Source organism: Diaphorina citri, unplaced genomic scaffold, assembly GCF_000475195.1.
Source record: "Diaphorina citri unplaced genomic scaffold, Diaci psyllid genome assembly version 1.1 scaffold1582, whole genome shotgun sequence".
Taxonomy (NCBI): domain Eukaryota; kingdom Metazoa; phylum Arthropoda; class Insecta; order Hemiptera; family Psyllidae; genus Diaphorina; species Diaphorina citri.
Window position 1 is genome coordinate 3063 of NW_007379008.1, and position 20846 is coordinate 23908.

The 20846-nt window shown below is 34.9% G+C and overlaps 2 long non-coding RNA genes across 2 annotated transcripts; one reads left to right on the forward strand and one right to left on the reverse strand.

Moving 5' to 3' along the window:
- Positions 1–3019: 3019 nt before the first annotated feature.
- LOC113470449 lies at positions 3020–5685 on the reverse strand. The gene is made up of 2 exons (XR_003393498.1): positions 4999–5685; positions 3020–3082 (listed from the first exon to the last, which is right to left on the reverse strand). It is a non-coding gene; the product is annotated as an uncharacterized LOC113470449 (long non-coding RNA).
- A 1773-nt stretch (positions 5686–7458) lies between these two features.
- Positions 7459–7883, forward strand: LOC113470450. Its single transcript, XR_003393499.1, has 2 exons — positions 7459–7563; positions 7656–7883. It is a non-coding gene; the product is annotated as an uncharacterized LOC113470450 (long non-coding RNA).
- The last annotated feature ends 12963 nt before the right edge of the window (positions 7884–20846 follow it).

Consider the following 20846-nt stretch of genomic DNA (forward strand, 5'->3'; position numbering starts at 1 on the left):
ATCCAGCTATAACCACAAACATTGAGATCTCTGGAAATTGCACGGGATTTATGTTACTCCAGCCAACTAAGCCGAAATTGTTTCTTTGTTTTTATCTGCTGTAAAAGAAGTAAGGGATTTAAATAAATAAAAATGCTTTTGAAAGCAGATGTGCAAATTGTGCTCAAATGAATCCCCGAATTGAAATTCAGCTTTTTGCAGCACAGGATAAATGAGAAAGAGAGGAAGGAAATAATATTTCCTGAAAAGTTAATATAATAGAAAGAGATTTTTTTATGAAAAAATATCTAGCAAAAAAATAAATGCATAAAATAATCATAAAAAATAATAATATAGAGCTGAGGAGAAATTTGTTTTTCCATGACATATAGATATGTACCAGTGAACCTATAGCTAGAAAAAGTGTTTTCGAAGTTCCAAATGCGAGAATTAAATAAATGTAATAAAACTTTTTGTAAATATCGAAGTAGATACATATCTATGTAATGGAAAATAAAATCCATTCAGGACAAATGCATGTTCATTATTTCTGAACATAGGAATGGAACAAGAAGCAATATTCCGATTAAACTTTGGCCATGAACACGATATGAAAATTGAAAATGTTTGGGAAATTTGAACTAGAGATTAAAGAAGGTCCGGTCCAATTTCTTATTTGCATGATGATTGAAAAATACATCTGGTCTATTGGCCCCACTATTTTTCCCCTTAATATTCGTCTGAAATCTAATAAAAAAATACTATGAATACACTCTGTTTACATTAAACAAAGTATTCTGATTTCCTGAACACTCCTTTCTTCTCTTATTATTTGATTTATGTTCGATTGGCTGTGAAATCTTTAGCTACCTATCCTCTTGTTCTCCCTGTCACTATCAGGTTTGGTGTTCATTCAAACAAAAGAAGCAGGCATCGTTTATAAAATTGGTTTGCCAAACATTTTCTTTTCTCTTATTCTCCCTGTCACTATCAGGTTTGGTGTTCATTCAAACAAAAGAAGCAGGCATCGTTTATAAAATTGGTTTGCCAAACATTTTCTTTTATTTTCTTTTTACCTAAATACTCTAGAACGATTCACCCTCTTTTCTTATTCTACATATTTTTGGAGACTACATTAGTTTTTTATCAGTTAGATGTTGACAACTTGACAAGTTGTTGAGGACAACGAAGTATTCAAACTGCGGATTATATGTACTTAATAGTTATTTTAATAAAATTTGAGAATCTTGTTTTTTATATTTATTTGGAAAACTGTAAGCAATAATTAGTATTACTTTAAGGACAACGAAGTATTCAAACTGCGGATTACATGTACTTAATAGTTATTTTAATAAAATTTGAGAATCTTGTTTTTTATATTTATTTGGAAAACTGTAAGCAATAATTAGTATTACTTTTAATTTATACTCTATCGAATAATCAATTTATTGTTTCTCATAATGACTTAGTTTCTCTGATTTCAAATTCCAGTACGTCTCTATGTAAAATGTTTTCTTCTTTTTCATTTTACTATCGCTAATGAGTGACTCTAGAGCAAACCCCAGTGTATTTATACTCTATCGAATAATCAATTTATAGTTTCTCATAATGACTTAGTTTCTCTGAATTCAAATTCCAGTACGTCTCTATGTAAAATGTTTTCTTCTTTTTCATTTTACTATCGCTAATGAGTGACTCTAGAGCAAACCCCAGTGGTTTTTCCTACTTTATTAAAATGGCCTACAATTTTATGAAGAGCTAATTTTTTCATTAGAATGAATCAAATTCTCTCACCTACTATTTTTAATGTACATGGAATACCCAAGTACTTCTAAGTAAATATAATCTAGTCATGGTACGCAGAACTTTTCCCACTTTAAGAGCTCGTTAATGTACATGGAATACCCAAGTACTTCTAAGTAAATATAATCTAGTCATGGTACGCAGAACTTTTCCCACTTTAGGAGCTCGTACCTTTAATTTATTGTTAGTTTGTTATTAATGTTCTGCTTAAGTTACACAGGAGAACATTTGGAAAACATTTTGCATAGATATAATATTATATTATGTCATATAGCAGGGGTTCTCAACCTTTTAGTAAACACGTACCACTTGGAATTTTCAGAGATTTTGACGTACCACCTTATATTTATATATGGCAGTTCTGCTTAAGTTACACAGGAGAACATTTGGAAAACATTTTGCATAGATATAATATTATATTATGTCATAGTTTACCTAAGTATTAGCTATAAAGAAAAGAAAAAAAAAATCAAGCGGTGAAGAACAAAGATCATGTTTTCAAATATTAAATAAGTAATAACGAATAAAATATTATTTTTGTAACTTCAATAAAAAATAAATCCTACAATAATTTTTATTTTTATTTCATTTGAAAATAAATTTTGAAAGGAACCGTTCTTTATTTCATTTTGTTAATAAAATTTCTAGTTTTTAAATTTTCAAAAGGAAAAAAAAAAATCTTCGCGAATGGTAGGCAATATAGGTAGATGTCAACTATAATTTCGTAGTTCCTCATGTGTTTGTGAATAAGATATTTGTCTTCGCGAATGGTAGGCAATATAGGTAGATGTCAACTATAATTTCGTAGTTCCTCATGTGTTTGTGAATAAGATATTTGTTTGACAAAATATTGATTTCATGTTTACTTCTGGGAACATTAATCAAACCTTTCCATGTGGATAGACTGCAGAATAACGTCAAATTTGTCAAACAGTCTAATTTCATTTTTCATCCATATATGGTGAATACCCGTAGACATCTACTTCAAATCATCTTCATATTCAACCTAGTAGCTGTTCATTGTGTACAACTTTATTTTAGAATCAAAAAAATTGGAACAAATTTCGTGCTGTGGTAATATATTTTATTAAGTAGTAGTTGATGATAAATAATATAGATTTTCTGTGTGAGTAGATATCACAAACGTAATTTTCCCTACATGTAGCGTTTCAGAAAAATCTGGCTTTTTGAATTGTGTAAAGACAATAAAAAATTACCTACTATTGCCTTTTTTTTTAATCAAAAAAAAATTGGAACAAATTTCGATTACCTACATCTTACTTCAGTGAAGTTCTTATACCTACGTGTTAAGCAAAATATCCTTGATATTTTCTTTCTCAAATACCAACCTCAGTGGTGCAGTTGTTAACGCGTTGGACTTTGGATCTGGAGGTTGGTGGTTCGAGTCCAAGTCATGTCATGAAATTTATCTAGGTGAAATAATCGGGGAACGATGTTTGTGACAAGCATTTAAATATGCTTAACACAATTAAAATTCCTTTATTTTCTTTCTCAACCTTTGGAATAATAAGAGATATTTTAGTTTTATTGTCTTTACCAATGCTTAGGTATTTGTAAATTAACTATTTGTCAATCTCTTGTATCTTTTTCTCTACCCCTATATTAGAATAGTAGATTTTGATTTTATATATATATACCAACTAAAAAATTGTACTTTAATCACTACTTCAATCATAAACCGGATTCAATGACAATAATATGTACTCATTTCAATCTATACAACAAAATATATCGAAGAAAACAAAATAATAGATACCTATGATATGATATTATACACATACGCCAAGGCTAAGGAATAAGTAAGATAAATACACCAGGAAATGCAAAACACAAAGAAATAAGTAACAAAATAGTCAAAATACTTTATTGGTATAGTAGAACTACCTGTAACAACAAATTATACAATGACAGTAAGTATACAGAATTACAAATGAGTACCTATTACTACAAAAGTACAAAAGATAAAATATTTTAACTGAAGTCTATTTAGTTAAAAAGAGTTCATAGGAGGTTTCTCCAGTAATATCAGGTATAGTCCCTTTATAGTGGGTAACTAAACCCTAAACCAATAAATAATTTTAGGAACAATTTGGTGCAAATAAAAAAGTGAGTGTTGTATGAATCAACAAGTGCATCTGAAAGCATACCAACAAAATTTGTTAGAAATATCAACGAAAAAAAAAAAAAGATCATACTGCAAAAGGCACAAAAAAGATAATACTACTTACAAACCTACATAGTTATCTTAATAACAAATTTATTACTAGCACACCTACTCAACCTTACTGTTTCGCTAACAAGAGTAGCAAGTGAAAGAGCAAAGGTTGCTTTACCCCAGGTAAACCTGAAGTATCAGCAGGCCCCCACGCCTGCAGTGAGAAAAAAAATAACTACCTAGAATCTAGGCAATCAGTGTGATTTCTCAATTATTTAGCCTTAAGATACCATGGTATGTTAAGGCTAAATAATTGAGAAATCACACTGATTGATCTCAGGTACCATAAGCGTTGTACAAAACAATACAGAATCTAGGCAATTCGGCATAAGATATTTGCGGTTGTTATATTGGGTCAAACCTCCAATAGGTAAGTGGGAGCTGAGACACATCCACCAAATTTACTGAACATTCAGCAAAGAGGTTTGATAGAGGAAACTGTAATTGCTAAGGCCCTATCGTCCCGAAAGCGAAGAGAGAAGGGAGACAGGATAGGAGAAAGCCAGCCGTTTCGAGAAAGAACCTTATCTGTTCAAGATAACATCCGTCCCCGGGCGGGAATCGAACCCGCGACCTAGCACTTTCAAGCTAGACGCGCTCGTTACCTTCCAAGCTAATTAGGCAGGCTAGGGACATTTTTGTTGTGAGTGACATATGCCATTTCTGCAGTTCAATGCAGAACTAGGTAGGTAGCTAAGTATCTACTGTCAAGTACAGTAGATACTTAGCTACAAGACTTAACAAGTATTTGGACAGCAATCCATAGATAAGACCCATCCATAAGGGGAATTCCTTATGAATGGTTCTCTTCTGCTTAACCCTTTCAGGCCTGACTTTTTTGAAGAGACAAAAAATGAAATAAAAGAAAATAAAATGAAAATCTTTCCCAAACATTTTGCGCTGCACAGAGGTATTAGGCATTAGATAGATGAAAAAATAATAATTATCAATAAAAAAAAAAAAATATGTTCTTCTTATACCTACGTGTTAAGCAAAATATCCTTGATATTTTCTTTCTCAACCTTTGGAATAATTAGAGATATTTTAGTTTTATTGTCTTTACCCAATGCTTAGGTATTTGTAAATTAACTATTTGTCAATCTCTTGTATCTTTTTCTCTACCCCTATATTAGAATAGTAGATTTTGATTTTGACGAAGCTTTAAAAGGAAGTTGTATTCTGTCATTTTTTCATAACACTCATTCAAATCTCGGTATTTCGTTTTTCTTCTTAATTCTTAAGTAAAAATACTAACACACTACTTTTCCATAGAAATTAGAACACAAATGTTTCCTCATAGGTAGAGTGGTTTCATTTTGTGAGTTTTCCCCAGTAGTGTTGCAGGGGTCTGTACTAGGTTGATCAACTGACAGTATATATTTTCTTAGTTCCTGTTTGTTTCCTTGTACTTAATAATTTAATATTATTCTTACCTATATTAATTTTTAGTTTACCTATCTAGAGTTTTCTCTTTGAATTATGAAAAGAAAACTCTACGTAAAGTACATTCTAAAGCGAAGTAATTTAATAAAATATAAATTATATAGTTTTTCAAAATATCAAGTTCTGTGTACATTACTAATTTCTGTTTCTTTCTTTAGTTTCCTTATGGTTTAAGTTGAATGTTTCTTTTTTAGAACGTTAACTATATCTGACACTGTATAACTACCACACATTCTTTCTTTAGTTTCCTTATGGTTTAAGTTGAATGTTTCTTTTTTAGAACGTTAACTATATCTGACACTGTATAACTACCACACATGACTCTGTGAACTTTTCTATGGTTTGATGTTATTTCCTTGATTATTACAATCTTGGAGGTGTTTTGAACACAACATATTTTGTTCTATTTCATCAAATTGAATCAAACTTCCTAACATGGTGTGTAGTAATATTTCAGATATGGCTCGTTATAAAATAACTTATTCTACCCACACGTAGATCTAGTTAGTACTAATATGTAGGTAATACTTCATATTATTTCACTCATGTTTTCAATTATTAGCATTTAAAAATAATAAAGTAATAAGGTATTTTGTAGTATTTAAGTAAGATCTGTATTTATTTTCTTAATTTCTTCTCCTTGTATTTATTTTCCTTAGTTAGTGTATTACTTTTTTGTTTTCATTTTATTTTTGTTTAACATTTTAGTAATAAGTTTTGTTTTTGTTCTCTTTATTTTTGGTGGTAGATTTTCTATTGTGTTTAAATTATGACAAAGTTTACTAGAAAGTGTGAAGTAGTGATTACGTCAATTGATTACCTATACTATCCTAGCGTTCTAATAGTCCTGTTGAAAACGCCTTTCAAACATTTTATGAGAGGTAAATTTTGTCATATTTCTGTTGGTATAAATTTTAAAATTTTGCTTTTCTTGTAGCCTCTGATATGTTATTCTCCTCTTTTCATATTTTTCTCATTGTTTGGAAAAAAAAGATATCAAATGAGATTATTTTGAATAACATATCAAAGGCGCAAAAGAAGAAGGTCACTGTAGTTTTGATGTGTGTTATTTTTCGTTGTTGTAGATCACGAGGTGATAAATATATCAACAAACATCCAAGTTTTTGAACTAAAACAACAAAAACTCCTCATTGAAATTCAAGAATCGCATCTCAATTAGCGAGGCATTTTTTTTTTCTACCTACAAACAAGGTAGGTGTTTCTCGATATGTTGTAACCTTGTAAGTTTACCTACTCTGTTCAAAAACTTGGGTGCTAAATAATCAGTAGGTACCATTAGTTATTTGGCTTATTCCTCTTCTGTGGGTATTGCAAAAAAAAATGCATTACCTGCTTGACAATACTCTTACTAGGTAGTTTATCTATTGTATATTTATCATGCAAAATAGTTCTTTTACCTACGTTATAAATATTTGTATTTCTAATATTTAGAATATTAACCTTCATTTTTATGACACTTATAAAAACAAAAGTTATTTGAGCACATATACACATAATCTTGTTTTTTCGTTGTTGCATGTTTTCACACATAGCTAAATTTAAAATGCACCGTATTTACATAAACCTAATCTATATTTCACTGTATCTATAAAACGATATGTCCAACTTTCTAACCTATTCTATCCATGAATAGCTCCTCTTTTCAGTAAAAGTAAAGTTTTGCCAAGCAGTTTGCAAAAAAAAAAAAAAAAAAAATCAGTCCATATTTTCAATATTGACGAACCAAATCGCACACAAAACCAAATGCCTACAACATACAACACCACTACATTGACTTCTCATCAGCTTAGAGTCTGGTAGAAATTGTAGAGATCTAATATGGAGGCGAGTATAAAATTGTCCAATTTGATTGATTAACAAATAAATCGCTAAACCATGTGTAATTCGTTTCTTGAGCCGGACAACCAACAGCAAACAAACCATACCTTGATGGTTTGTTCAACCAACAGCAGGACTCTATTTTGAAAAGCTTAAGTAAAATAGAAAACAATGGTTGAAATTTTCCCACACTTTGATATTTACTTCCAACCTGTTAGATCTCTACAAATTTGCTGGATTTCTCTCAAAGAAAATTCTATTAGGTTTTCTTTTTATTATTTGTATTCGAAATTTACTTCCAACCTGTTAGATCTCTACAAATTTGCTGGATTTCTCTCAAAGAAAATTCTATTAGGTTTTCTTTTTATTATTTGTATTTTTTCCTTTGTAACATGTACTTAATGTTTTTTGTTGTTGTTGATTTTCTCCCTCTAATTATTAATTTATTTCTATCTCTTTTTTCTCTAATTTAAGTATTTCGTTGTAGTTTTTGTCTCACTTGTAGATTTTTGTAGTTCTTAGGTTTTCAGAAAACAAAGTTTCAGTTTCCGAACAAAAAAATAAACATAATACACACAACCAACTTTGCTTGTTCATTTCTCTCACGTAATTTTAGTGTTTTGAGTTTTTTACCTGTGTAATGTTGGGCCGGGAATTGGTTTCTATGTTTAGGAAGTATAGTTAGATGTTCTAGTATTTGCTTCATTGTATTCGTCTCTTATAACCACTAATCCTTGTCACATCGTCTCAATGTGTAGCTTAGACACCTTGGTATCTGTAGGCTGTTCTTGTAGCTCAGGCCCCTGTTCCAGAGAGCAATTCACACTTAATATTTCGGAAAAAAGTTCCAACTTTATATTTATACCATATATACCCATATATACCCAACACATATATAACCATATATAACCAACACCATATATAAAAAACCTTTAAAAACATTGCATCACCATTATAATATTTTCCGTAAGGTAAAAATATTACGCCATATAATGTGTGAAATTGTCTTTCTGGAAAGGGCCACTAGTCTGTCATCGGCGAACCATCAACCTTTTCCTAACTCAATATAAGCACTCGTAGTCTAAGTACACGATCGTAAGCTTGTAAGCTTCTAAAGAACAATCACCACCATAGTTCCTATTTTAGTTGAGTCTAAGTACACGATCGTAAGCTTGTAAGCTTCTAAAGAACAATCACAGTATGCCTCTCATCTGATGAGAGGCATACTACGGGATGGGTATGCTACGACACAGACCACAAGCGTCCAATGTAGCAGTTGTTTCATTGCTACGAAATAAAAACGGCGGTGAAACACTCGGGTTAGAATTATAAATGTTCCTCCTTCTAAACATACATGCATGTAATGCTCCTTTTCCTTTGTGTAACATAAACATATGTATGTTTGGTTTGTGGTATTTGGGTAAGCCAGGCTCAAAGTGGCTTTATCAACACTTACACTCACCCACAAAATTACTTGGACACTTCGAAAAATGTCCTTAACTTCGCTTCTACCTGTTCAATATGGATGATATTACTATTAGATATCCCAAATATTGTATTCAATCATATATATGTGCTACTTTTTGTTGGCCAAAATGTTCATTAAGTTTAATTTTTATGGCCTTTCTTCGTTCAAGACCTTTCAGTAAGAATTCTGCTATCCTGGAAAATGTAGCACATATATTTTATGATAGAAAACAATATTTGGGATGTCTCCTAGTAATATCATCCGTATTGAACAGGTAGAAGCGAAGTTATGGACATTTTTCAAAGTGTCCAAGTAATTTTGTGGGTGAGTGTATGTGTTGATAAAGCCATTTTGAGCCTGGCTTACCCAAATAGGTACCACAAACCAAACATACATATGTTTATGTCACACAAAGGAAAAGGAGCATTACATTCATGTATGTTTAGAAAGAGGAACATTTATAATATTCTAACCCGAATATTTTCCTTGACAGCATATTTCCACATTTTCATCCTCAGCTATCCCTGTCAGTTTTACGCCCTACCTACCCCTTTACTACTCCTAGTGTCTCCTCTATCATCCCCCTTAATTGGTCTCTGTTTTGCTCTTTCAGCTATTAGCTCGGGCTAGGGATTACCTGTATAGAATTTTTTTTTTTTTTTTAAAAAAAAGAGGTTTGGCAGAGGGAACTGTAACTGCTATGGTCTTATCGTCCCGAAATCGAAGAGAGAAGGAAGACAGGATAGGAGAAAGCCAGCCGTTCCGAGAACGAACATCATCCCATCAGGACAAAATCCGCCCCGGGCGGGAATCGAACCCGCGGCCTAGCGCTTACAAGGCAGACGCACTACCAACTAAGCTATCTAGGCGAACAAAATATATCGAAGAAAACAAAATAATAGGTACCTATGATATGATATTATACACATACGCCAAGGCTACGGAATAAGTAAGATAAATACACCAAGAAATGCAAAACACAGAGAAATAAGTAACAAAATAGTCAAAATACTTTATTGATATAGTAGAACTACCTGTAACAACAAATTATACAATGACGGTAAGTATACAGAATTACAAATGAGTACCTATTACTACAAAAGTACAAAAGATAAAATATTTTAACTGAAGTCTATTTAGTTAAAAAGAGTTCATAGGAGGTTTCTCCAGTAATATCAGGTGACTCTTTAAAGCGGGTAACTAAACCCTAAACCAATAAATAATTTTAGGAACAATTTGGTGCAAATAAAAAAGTGTGTGTTGTATGAATCAACAAGTGCATCTGAAAGCATACCAACAAAATTTGTTAGAAATATCAACGACAAAAAAAGATCATACTGCAAAAGGCACAAAAAAGATAATACTACTTACAAACCTACATAGTTATCATAATAACAAATTTTTTACTAGCACTAGCACACCTACTCAACCTTACTGTTTCGCTAACAAGAGTAGCAAGTGAAAGAGCAAAGGTTGCTTTACCCCAGGTAAGCCTGAAGTATCAGCAGGCCTCCACGCCTGCAGTGAGAAAAAAAAAAAAAATAACTACCTAGAATCTAGGCAATTCGGTAATAGATATTTGCGGTTGTTATATTGGGTCAAACCTCAAATAGGTAAGTGGGAGCTGAGACTATCATACTGCAAAAGGCACAAAAAAGATAATACTACTTACAAACCTACGTAGTTATCTTAATAACAGATTTATTACTAGCACACCTACTCAACCTTACTGTTTCGCTAACAAGAGTAGCAAGTGAAAGAGCAAAGGTTGCTTTACCCCAGGTAAGCCTGAAGTATCAGCATTCAGCAGGCCCCACGCCAGCAGTGAGAAAAAAATGACTACCTAGAATCTAGGCAATTCGGTACTAGATATTTGCGGTTGTTATATTGGGTCAAACCTCAAATAGGTAAGTGGGAGCTGAGACACATCCACCAAAATTACTGAACATTCAGCAAAGAGGTTTGATAGAGCAAACTGTAATTGCTAAGGCCCTATCGTCCCAAAAGCGAAGAGAGAAGGAAGACAGGATAGGAGAAAGCTAACTTTTCCGAGAAAGAACCTTATCTGTTCAAGATAAAATCCGTCCCCGGGCGGGAATCGAACCCGCGACCTAGCACTTTCAAGCTAATTAGGCAGGCTAGGGACATTTTTGTTCTGAGTGACATATGCCGTTTCTGCAGTTCAATGCAGAACTAGGTAGGTAGCTAACACTCGTATTTATGAACAAGAATGATGGTTCTTAGATCAGTCTCAAGTCAAAATTGACCCATCAAATGCCTTGAGACTATGCTTAGCACGAACTTAAGAGCCAGCATTTTGCGCTGAGCTGAGACACATCCAACAAAATTACTGAACATTCAGCAAAGAGGTTTGATAGAGCAAACTGTAATTGCTAAGGCCCTATCGTCCCGAAAGTGAAGATAGAAGGAAGACAGGATAGGAGAAAGCTAACCTTTCCGAGAAAGAACCTTGTCTGTTCAAGATAAAATCCGTCCCCGGGCGGGAATCGAACCCGCGACCTATTACTTTCAAGCTAGACGCGCTCGTCACCTTTCAAGCTAATTAGGCAGGCTAGGGACATTTTTGTTGTGAGTGACATATGACATTTCTGCAGTTCAATGCAGAACTAAGTAAGTAGCTAAGTATCTACTGTACCTGTACTTCACAAGTATTTGGACAGCAATCCATAGATAAGACCCATCCATAAGGGGAATTCGGTATGAATGGTTCTCTTCTGCTTAACCCTTTCAGGCCTGACTTTTTTGAAGAGAGAAAAAATAAAATAAAATGAAAATCTTTCCCAAACATTTTGTGCTGCACAGAGGTATTAGGCATTAGATAGATGAAAAAATAATAATTATCAATAAAAAAAAAAAAAATATGTTCCTTGCAAATAGAAAATTATTTTCAGAGTAATGCCAAGGTTCTGTTGCTTTGCCGTAAATGTTGTGGTCACATTTGTGATCAGCAGGTCTGAAATGGTTAATGCTGTCCACTTTTCTGATGAGTAGTGGAATTTTCTTCAACTTACATAATCTGTACATGGTACGACTTTCCGACTTGTTCTATCAAACATCCAACAGAGCGCGCCACGCGTAACAACATTCAAGGTACAAGTTCAATCAGCTGATCGGATGAGTAGGGTACATTCAATGTTCCCACCCACACCCTTTCTCCCCCACCCACCACCCCAACCCCTCGTCCCCCTCCCACCCAATGTAGCGTTCATTCACCCGGGGTTTTTGTTCTCGTTTTTCTTTCTTTCTAATAGCCGGCTTCTCTCTTGTGCCACCCCTTTGCCGAGACCTCCCCTCCACTGTTGGTACATTCTAGTACATTATTTCGGTATCGGTACATTCGGTACCTATTTCGGCATACAAGGAGCTTTCTTCCTCGTAACTTTTGGTACATTTAACGCTGTCATAAGCCAGCCTAGCTAGCTTGGTTGGTAGCGTGTCTGCCTTGTGAGCGCTAGGCCGCGGGTTCGATTCCCGCCCGGGGCGGATTTTATCCTAATGGGATAATGTTTGTTCTTGGAACGGCTGGCTTTCTCCTATCCTGTCTTCGTTCGCTCTTCAATTTCGGGACGATAAGACCTTAGCAGTTACAGTTCCCTCTGTCAAACCTCTAAAAAAGAATAAAAAAAATAAAAACCTCTGTTATATGAGTGAGCTCATCTGAAATAAGTAAATATAGGTTTTACTAAGAGGTACCTAAATGGGTGCAAAATATTCTCTTCAATGGACAGTAGGAAAAGCTAGGCGTCATTTATACGGCACTCTCATCTCAGGAGCAAGTAGTGCATTTTTAGTACATTTTTTCACCCTCAATCGCGAGGCAGGTACATTTCCGTACATTTTCCACACTACTCCTGTGGATAGCCTAAATCTTCTTCCTCCCCCTAAGGCTGGAGAGGGGGAGGGACCTCCTGCTGAGATAATGGAGGGGGGAAGGGAGGGAGGGGATCTAGCAGAACGTGTTGAGATAGACACATTAATTCTTTCTTTTTTTAAAATCTTTTTGTTGTCGACGATCAAAAGTTTGAAAAGATAGCCCAATGACATTCCATGGATAGAGAGTGGGCGAGATATAGGGGGAGAGGGAGAGAGAGATAATGGATCTTACAATAGAAGACCTGGACAATGAAGAAAAATGCCTAAAACCATAGAACCTCTTGAGAACATATTGGATGGTACTTCGAGGGACATTAAACTTTTTGGCAACGTAAAGGATACGTTACCCTCATCAATTGAAAACACGGCTTGGGTTACCTCCACAATATCCAGATTTAAATCAGAACACTTAAAAGGGTACCCGGACATATTCTCAAGCAATTTATCAGAAATGAGCACAATAATCACTCACTAGAGGAAGAAAAACAACATTTTCCAGGATAGCAGAATTCTTACTGAAAGGTCTTGAACGAAGAAAGGCCATAAAAATTAAACTTATTGAACATTTTGGCCAACAAAAAGTAGCACATATATATGATTGAAAACAATATTTGGGATGTCTCCTAGTAATATCATCCGTATTGAACAGGTAGAAGCGAAGTGATGGAAATTTTTCAAAGTGTCCAAGTAATTTTGTGGGTGAGTGTATTTGTCTGTAACGTGGAAATCTTCTTGCATAAATATTTAAAGTAGGAATTTGATATCTCCACTAATTTTATCAGTGGATGCGACTTGTTGTGCTCATTCTTGATAAATTGCTTGAGAATACTTATTGAACATTTTGGTCAACAAAAAGTAGTACATATAATTGAAAACAATATTTGGGATGTCTCCTAGTAATATGAGCCGTGTTAAACAGGTAGAAGCAAAGTCATGGACATTTTTCAAAGTGTCCAAGTAATTTTGTGGGTGAGTCTATTTGTCTGTAACGTGGAAATCTTCTTGCATAAATATTTAAAGTAGGAATTTGATATCTCCACTAATTTTATCAGTGGATGCGACTTATTTTCCACTAGTTTTAGCTTAACACATTTTTCCCTCCTAATTACACTAGGAGTTTTGACATCTCCACTAATTCAGTAGTGGATGTGACTTGTGTCCCACTTACAATTTGGTACTCTACCTCCGTTCCATACTTTAAAAAATGTAGGTATATTCTTTGTGGTATTCTTTAAGAATCATTTCGTTTTACTTTTGATTACCTACCTACCTACCTACTAGTTATGTATGTAGTTTTTTGTAGTTGCTTGGAAGGGCTTATACAACAAGTGTGCCAGGAGGCGCGCGAACGTCAAAAACATTTCGGAAAAAAGTTCCAACTTTATATTTATATATAAAAAAAAACTTTAAAACATTGCATCACCATTATAATATTTTCCGGAAGGTAAAAATATTACGCCATACAATGTGTGAAATTGTCTTTCTGGAAAGGGCCACTAGTCTGTCATCGGCGAACCATCAACCTTTTCCTAACACAATATAAGAACTCGTAGTCTAAGTACACGATCGTAAGCTTGTAAGCTTCTAAAGAACAATCACCACCATAGTTTCTATTTTGGTTGAGTTAGAAAAGGCGGATATTTTGCCTTTGGATGACTGAAATACAAGAAGTACGAGCCTTCATAAATTATGCGTTAGACATCTGATCGATCTGCAGTAGAATCAAGCGACAGTACCATTAGATAAAAACACTTTTCAAACGTTAAAAAATGATTCATTCTAGGAACGGCTGGCTTTCTCCTATCCTGTCTTTCTTCTCTCTTCACTTTCGGGACCATAAGACTTCAGCAGTTACAGTTCCCTCTATCAAACCTCTTGAAAAAAAAAGTGTGAAGTTTTGGAGTAAGGGCCGAAAGTCTTCATCAGACCGCCCCCCTCTCACCCATCCAACTGATAACACGTCACATCAGCTGATCGTTAAAAAATGTAGGTATATTCTTTGTGGTATTTTTTAAGAATCATTTCGTTTTACTTTTGATTACCTACCTACTAGTTATGTATGTAGTTTTTTGTAGTTGCTTGGAAGAGCTGCAACAAGTGTGCCAGGAGGCGCACGAACGTCAAAAGTTCGAAGCGCCCACCGGCCTATATTAACACGAAACAGAGTTTCATGGTTTTTCGGCCTTTTTTATGTAACCCAAACCTGCGATTAATTGATTTGTAGTGTCTTTGATTCTAATCGGGGAGGGGAGCTTTTGATTCTACTGCAGATTGATACAGATTACTACTAAAGAACCCAACTCGGAATTAAATATCGCTGCACCCCATGTCAATAGGGTTCCTGTAGGTCAGGTACGTCTCTATATAAACCACTATATCTTCCCTCATGTAGACTCTTGTTGAGTAGCGAGTAGTGTAGCATACTTTGACTAACACCCTATAGTTGGGCTATAACCTAACCAGTGTCGGAACTTTGCATGTTGCGTGTGGGGCTTTTTGGCGGCGAAGGTAAAAGGACCGATTTTTTTTTTTGAGTTGCTAGACAGCAGGGAAAACCCTTGAGAAACTTTCATTTCAAAAAACATTATTTGAGGAAACTTGGAAATAAGACATTATGGGGGTTGAAATTTTGAAAACGAGAACATTAGAAACAGGATTCATTCATATTATATTTTGGAATACCAAGCAGGTATTGCGTAGATATTTATAGGGAATGGGTATGTACTATGTACCGTTATTGAGAAAACTTTGAATAACTTTCCTTTTTTATGGGGGGGATATTGCTATGGAGATTCCATGGCTTTAGAAATCTACGTCAGCACCTATAAAAACTCTTGCACAATGAATCTAATAGTTGTTCTTTTTCTTCTCTTGCAGAGTTTAAGTTGAATGTTTCTTTTTTAGAACGTTAACTATATCTGACACTGTTTAACTACCACACATGACTCTGTGAACTTTTCTATGAATTGATGTTATTTGTTATTTCCTTGATTATTACAATCTTGGAGGTGTTTTGAACACAACATATTTTGTTCTATTTCATCAAATTGAGTGAAACTTCCTAACATGGTGTGTAGTAATGTTTCAGATATGGCTCGTTATAAAATAACTTATTCTACCCACACGTAGATCTAGTTAGTACTAATATGTAGGTAATACTTCATATTATTTCACTCATGTTTTCAATTATTAGCATTTAAAAATAATAAAGTAATAAGGTATTTTGTAGTATTTAAGTAAGATTTGTATTTATTTTCTTAATTTCTTCTCCTTGTATTTATTTTCCTTAGTTAGTGTATTACTTTTTTGTTTTCATTTTATTTTTGTTTAACATTTTAGTAATAAGTTTTGTTTTTGTTCTCTTTATTTTTGGTGGTAGATTTTCTATTGTGTTTAAATTATGACAAAGTTTACTAGAAAGTGTGAAGTAGTGATTACGTCAATTGATTACCTATACTATCCTAGCGTTCTAATAGTCCTATTGAAAACGCCTTTCAAACATTTTATGAGAAGTAAATTTTGTCATATTTCTGTTGGTCTAAATTTTAAAAATTTGCTTTTCTTGTAGCCTCTGATATGTTATTCTCCTCTTTTCATATTTTTCTCATTGTTTGAAGAAAAAAAAAGATATCAAATGAGATTATTTTGAATAGCATATCAAAGGCGCGAAAGAAGAAGGTCACTGTAGTTTTGATGTGTGTTATTTTTCGTTGTTGTAGATCACGAGGTGATAAATATATCTACAAACATCCAAGTTTTTGAACTAAAACAACAAAAACTCCTCATTTAAATTCAAGAATCGCATCTCAATTAGCGAGGCATTTTTTTTTTCTACCTACAAACAAGGTAGGTGTATCTCGATATGTTGTAACCTTGTAAGTTTACCTACTCTGTTCAAAAACTTGGGTGCTAAATAATCAGTAGGTAGAAATTCAAGAATCGCATCTCAACTAGCGAGGCATTTTTTTCTACCTAGAAACAAGGTAGGTGTATCTCGATATGTTGTAACCTTGTAAGTTTACCTACTCTGTTCAAAAACTTGGGTGCTAAATAATCAGTAGGTACCATTAGTTATTTTGCTTATTCCTCTTCTGTGGGTATTGCAAAAAAAAAATGCATTACCTGCTTGACAATACTCCTACTAGGTAGTTTATCTATTGTATATTTTATCATGCAAAATAGTTCTTTTACCTACGTTATAAATATTTGTATTTCTAATATTTAGAATATTAGTTATTTGGCTTATTCCTCTTCTGTGGGTATTGCAAAAAAAAATGCATTACCTGCTTGACAATACTCTTACTAGGTAGTTTATCTATTGTATATTTTATCATGCAAAATAGTTCTTTTACCTACGTTATAAATATTTGTATTTCTAATATTTAGAATATTAACCTTCATTTTTATGACACTTATAAAAACAAAAGTTATTTGAGCACATATACACATAATCTTGTTTTTTCGTTGTTGCATGTTTTCACACATAGCTAAATTTAAAATGCACCGTATTTACATAAACCTAATCTATATTTCACTGTATCTATAAAATGATATTTCCAACTTTCTAACCTATTCTATACATGAATAGCTCAGCTCCTCTTTTCAGTAAAAGTAAAGTTTTGCCAAGCAGTTTGCAAAAAAAATAATAATAAAAAAAAAAAAAATCAGTCCATATTTTCAATATTGACGAACTAAATCGCACACTGTTACGTCAATTGATTACCTATACCTCCTATCCTAGCGTTCTAATAGTCCCGTTGAAAACGCCTTTCAAACATTTTATGAGAGGTAAATTTTGTCATATTTCTGTTGGTATAAATTTTAAAATTTTGCTTTTCTTGTAGCCTCTGATATGTTATTCTCCTCTTTTCATATTTTTCTCATTGTTTGGAAAAAAAAGATATCAAATGAGATTATTTTGAATAACATATCAAAGGCGCAAAAGAAGAAGGTCACTGTAGTTTTGATGTGTGTTATTTTTCGTTGTTGTAGATCACGAGGTGATAAATATATCAACAAACATCCAAGTTTTTGAACTAAAACAACAAAAACTCCTCATTGAAATTCAAGAATCGCATCTCAATTAGCGAGGCATTTTTTTTTTCTACCTACAAACAAGGTAGGTGTTTCTCGATATGTTGTAACCTTGTAAGTTTACCTACTGTGTTCAAAAACTTGGCTGCTAAATAATCAGTAGGTACCATTAGTTATTTGGCTTATTCCTCTTCTGTGGGTATTGCAAAAAAAAATGCATTACCTGCTTGACAATACTCTTACTAGGTAGTTTATCAATTTTTTCAAGGATACACATCGGGATCGTTACTTCCCCTCCCCTACCTTATACCTCCATGGTTAATGCTGTCAACTTTTCTGATGAGTAGTGGAATTTTCTTCAACTTACATAATCTGTACATGGTACGACTTTCCGACTTGTTGTATCAAACATCCAACAGAGCGCGCCACGCGTAACAACATTCAAGGTACAAGTTCAATCAGCTGATCGGATGAGTAGGGTACATTCAATGTTCCCACCCACACCCTTTCTCCCCCATCCACCACCCCAACCCTTCGTCCCCCTCCCACCCAATGTAGCGTTCATTCACCCGGGGTTTTTGTTCTCGTTTTTCTTTCTTTCTAATAGCCGGCTTCTCTCTTGTGCCACCCCTTTGCCGAGACCTCCCCTCCACTGTTGGTACATTCTAGTACATTATTTCGGTATCGGTACCTATTTCGGCATACAAGGAGCTTTCTTCCTCGTAACTTTTGGTACATTTAACGCTGTCATAAGCCAGCCTTGTGAGCGCTAGGCCGCGGGTTCGATTCCCGCCCGGGGCGTATTTTATCCTAATGGGATAATGTTTGTTCTTGGAACGGCTGGCTTTCTCCTATCCTGTCTTCCTTCTCTCTTCAATTTCGGGACGATAAGACCTTAGCAGTTACAGTTCCCTCTGTCAAACCTCTAGAAAAGAATAAAAAAAAATAAAAACCTTTGTCATATGAGCGAGCTCATCTGAAATAAGTAAATATAGGTTTTAGTAAGAGGTACCTAAATAGGTGCAAAATATGCTCTTCAATGGATAATAGGAAAAGCTAGGCGTTATTTTATACAGCACTCTCATCTCAGGAGCAAGTAGTGCATTTTTAGTACATTTTCAGTACATTTTTGGTACATTATTTGACCCTCAATCGCGGGGCAGGTACATTTCCGTACATTTTCCACACTACTCCTGTGGATAGCCTAATTCTTCTTCCTCCCCCTAAGGCTGGAGAGGGGGAGGGACCTCCTGCTGAGATAATGGAGGGGGGAGGGGAGGGTTCTCCTCCAGCCTAGTTAGCTTGGTTGGTAGCGTGTCTGCCTTGTGAGCGCTAGGCCGCGGATTCCCACCCGGGGCGGATTTTATCCTAATGGGATAATGTTTGTTCTTAGAACGGCTGTGGCTTTCTCCTATCCTGTCTTCCTTATCTCTTCAATTTCGGGACGATAAGACCTTAGCAGTTACAGTTCCCTCTGTCAAACCTCTAAAAAAGAATAAAAAAAAATAAAAACCTTTGTCATATGAGCGAGCTCATCTGAAATAAGTAAATATAGGTTTTACTAAAAGGTACCTAAATAGGTGCAAAATATTCTCTTCAATGGACAACAGGAAAAGCTAGGCGTTATTTATACAGCACTCTCATCTCAGGAGCAAGTAGTGCATTTTTAGTACATTTTTTCACCCTCAATCGCGGGGCAGGTACATTTCCGTACATTTTCCACACTACTCCTGTGGATAGCCTGAATCTCCTTCCTCCCCCTAAGGCTGGAGAGGGGGAGGGACCTCCTGCTGAGATAATGGAGGGGGGAGGGAGGGGATTTAGCAGAACGTGTTCAGATAGACACATTAATTCTTTTTTTTTTTTTAATCTCTCGACGATCAAAAGTTTGAAAAGATAGCCCGATGACATTCCATGGATTGAGAGAGAGGGAGAGAGAGAGAAGTTGGGGAAGAGGGGAAGTGAGAGAGAAAAGGAGAGGGGTGTGAACTGAAAAATTGACACAAACAATCCAGCCAAGGTACATCAAAAATAAAATAAATAGACAAATTCAAAGATATTACGAAACAAAAGATAACGATAGAAACAATGGAATAATAAATATAAAAAAAAATGAAGGAAAGATTATGTAGGTAGGTATTAGGAAACTATACCTACTTTCCTATACAGGTAGCGCTAGGCCGCGGGTTCGATTCCCGCCCGGGGCGGATTTTGTCCTGATGGGATGATGTTCGTTCTCGGAACGGCTGGCTTTCTCCTATTCGGTACCTATTTCGGCATACAAGGAGCTTTCTTCCTCGTAACTTTTGGTACATTTAACGCTGTCATAAGCCAGCCTAGCTAGCTTGGTTGGTAGCGTGTCTGCCTTGTGAGCGCTAGGCCGCGGGTTCGATTCCCGCCCGGGGCGGATTTTATCCTAATGGGATAATGTTTGTTCTTGGAACGGCTGGCTTTCTCCTATCCTGTCTTCGTTCGCTCTTCAATTTCGGGACGATAAGACCTTAGCAGTTACAGTTCCCTCTGTCAAACCTCTAAAAAAGAATAAAAAAAATAAAAACCTCTGTTATATGAGTGAGCTCATCTGAAATAAGTAAATATAGGTTTTACTAAGAGGTACCTAAATGGGTGCAAAATATTCTCTTCAATGGACAGTAGGAAAAGCTAGGCGTCATTTATACGGCACTCTCATCTCAGGAGCAAGTAGTGCATTTTTAGTACATTTTTTCACCCTCAATCGCGAGGCAGGTACATTTCCGTACATTTTCCACACTACTCCTGTGGATAGCCTAAATCTTCTTCCTCCCCCTAAGGCTGGAGAGGGGGAGGGACCTCCTGCTGAGATAATGGAGGGGGGAAGGGAGGGAGGGGATCTAGCAGAACGTGTTGAGATAGACACATTAATTCTTTCTTTTTTTAAAATCTTTTTGTTGTCGACGATCAAAAGTTTGAAAAGATAGCCCAATGACATTCCATGGATAGAGAGTGGGCGAGATATAGGGGGAGAGGGAGAGAGAGATAATGGATCTTACAATAGAAGACCTGGACAATGAAGAAAAATGCCTAAAACCATAGAACCTCTTGAGAACATATTGGATGGTACTTCGAGGGACATTAAACTTTTTGGCAACGTAAAGGATACGTTACCCTCAT